Source organism: Amblyomma maculatum, chromosome 5 (genome assembly GCF_055883805.1).
Source record: "Amblyomma maculatum isolate TAMU_Amacu chromosome 5, ASM5588380v1, whole genome shotgun sequence".
Taxonomy (NCBI): domain Eukaryota; kingdom Metazoa; phylum Arthropoda; class Arachnida; order Ixodida; family Ixodidae; genus Amblyomma; species Amblyomma maculatum.
The window spans coordinates 92,784,054-92,787,120 of NC_139348.1; positions in this window are offsets into that span (position 1 = coordinate 92,784,054).

Sequence of the window (3,067 nt, forward strand, 5' to 3'; positions counted from 1 at the left end):
GTATTTATCGACACCAAAATTATTCGGGAACACTAGACTACCTATCACGCGAGCCTAAGTTTTGCTTGTAGAAACGCCGTCTTCTTAGGATTTGCATATCTCGGAGGCGAACCATATTTTTTGTGTAAAACAATTTTATACCAATTATAACCACACTGAAGGCGGAAACTTGATTTACTGCAGGGTGGCTAGAATGACTTTCCTGTCGGATCCCGGCTATACCGTAAGGAACTTTGTTCATCAAAAATACATTAAGGGTAAGTTTGCGCGCTGGTCAGTGCATTTGCAAGCAGTAAAATACTAGAGCTCCGTTTATACAGAGACGTAACGATTGCGAATGGAAAACCTATCATATGCTTGTGAGGCTCACAACTCTTGCTCATTATATCCTGGACACCTAAAGATCATTAAAATTTGGGATTGAATTGTGGGGTTGATGGCAGTCTAAGGTTGTCCTGATTCTATTAGCGATTACCTTAGTAAATCCCTTATAGTAACGGACAGTAAGCTGATTGGTCTGTAATTTTTAAGGTCCTTAGAGTCCCCTTTCTTAGACAACCTTAGACTGCCATCAAGCAAAGTATCAAGCAGGGTTTCGGAAACGGTACTCTACTATCGATCATATTCATACCATCAATCAGGTGAAACAAAAATGTTCGGAATATAACCAGCCCTTATACATAGCATTCATTGATTACGAAAAAGCATTTGACTCAGTTGAAACCTCGGCGGTGATGCACGCATTGCGAAATCAGGGGGTACACGAGCCGTACGTGAAAGTGCTGGAAGATATATACAGTGGCTGCACAGCAACCATAATTCTGCATAAAGAAAGTAACAAAATTCCCATAAAGAAAGGTGTTAGGCAAGGAGACACAATCTCCCCAGTACTATTCAAAGCTTGTATAGAGGAAGTATTCAGAGACTTGTTGTGGGAGCAGTTAGGGATAAGGGTAGATGGAGAATACCTCAGTAATCTGCGATTTGCTGATGACATTGCCTTGCTAAGCAACTCGGGGGACAAACTGCAAATAATTATTGATGACCTAGACAGGAAAAGTAGAAAGGTTGGTTTGAAAATCAATATGCAGAAGACTAAGGTAAGGTTCAACAGCCTCGGGAAGGAACAGCAGTTTACATTAGGTAGCGAAATACTGGAAGTAGTAGGCGAATACGTCTACTTAGGACAGGTAGTAACCGCAGATCCGGACCACGAAAAGGAAATAACAAGAAGAATACAGTTCAAAAGGGTGGCTTTTTGGGCTTGTTGGTGCGTGAACATAGCGAGACTGTAGCGCAAAGCAGACAGGACACACGAGACGAACGAACAACACGAGCGCTAACTTCCAACAATCTTTATTTCAGACATGCAGCACATTTATACGCCAAAGATAGGAAATCACTTGTGCTGACAGTATCACCGCCGGAGAAAAGAGAGTTCTTTATCGCATAAACTAATAGACGGAGTGCTAACACAAGTCTCTCCGCAAGCATTTATCTTCTCAGCTTCAATTATCATTCGCGTGGTCATGTCAAAATTTCTTGCTAGCACAACTGTTTGTTCCAAGTACGGTTTCCAAGTTTTCGATTCACAAGAAAGAATATGATCAACAAGAGTACTCCTCTTCCCATTCTTGACGTTACGTGCGTGTTCCATTAATCGCGGATTAGGCACCGTCCTGTGTGTCCGATGTAGTGGCCACCGCATGATAAAGGTATCTTGTACACAACACCTTCAATGCAACTGACGTAAGGCTTCAGATGACGAGTCGTGCAAGCTCGTGCTCCGTTACTGTTTGATTTGCCAGTCTTGCACAAAGAAGCGAGTTTTTTTGGAGCTGAAAATACGACAGTTGTGTTTGCCCTACGTCCAATTCTCTTTAGATTATGTGAAATTCTGTGCATATACGGCATAACAACAAAGCGTTTTCTTCCATCGGACAACGGAGGCTGTTGACACTGATTACTATTGAATTTTCTCAGACGTTTCTCGGCGACAGATACCTGGACATCGGCAGGGTACCCAGCATTAGTCAACCTTGTGGATTGCTCTTTAAAACTTTCAGTTATCTTGTGGGTACACGACTTTTTCAGAGAGTTTTGGAAACGCATGCTGACGATGGCTCTTTTTACGAGTTTTGAATGTGCGGAATGATACGGCAGTACAGGTTTATTACTGCGAGGCTGGTAGGCCCAGCAAATGCGATTAGGGTGGAAGGTTAAGATGAGGTCTAAAAACCTGATAGTGTCATTTACTGGCAATTCAGTGGTTAAAACCAATGGGTCAAAGCATTCCTTCATGACGGTCAAAATGTTAATGGCCTTTGACTCTAATGAGCCAGAGTCACTGTTAACAAGAATTAAGAAATCGTCAACAAATCTAAAGATTTGCAACACGTCCATACCACCAAGGCGACTGATAACAGTCTTGTCAAGTTTAGATAAAAACATGTTGCTTAAAACCGGCGCCAGGCATGAACCGATGCATATACCGTCCTTCTGAAGGTATGGTTTACCTTTCCAGTTAATGAACGTTGATTTCAAGTAAAATGCTAAAAGTTCAAGGAAGCTACCCACTGATACACCCGCTGTGTTTTCGGGTGTGTTGCTTTTCAAAACACAGCGGGTGTATCAGTGGGTAGCTTCCTTGAACTTTTCGTAGCAGGGGGCGGCAGAAAGTTAGGTGGGCGGATGAGATTAAGAAGTTCGCAGGGGTCAAGTGGATGCAGCTAGCACAGAACCGGGTTAAGTGGAGAAATATGGGAGAGGCCTTCGCCCTGCAGTGGGTATAATCAGGCTGATGATGATGATGATGATGATGATGATGATGATGATGTGGGGTTGAATCAGTGCCGCGACGGAGGCAAGTACCCTGCTGCAAAGCTCCCCTAAATGCCCAGATAACAAAGCCCTTAAACTAACATTTTATTTACCACACTTGGTGGGTGGTTATTCCCAGTGGGTAGTTCGAAGCCGTGAAAAAGACAATGAGATAAATGCTTTTCACGCAAAGAAACATTCATGTCTTAAAGTCCTGCCGCAAGAGAACGTCCGACGCATTGTTCTG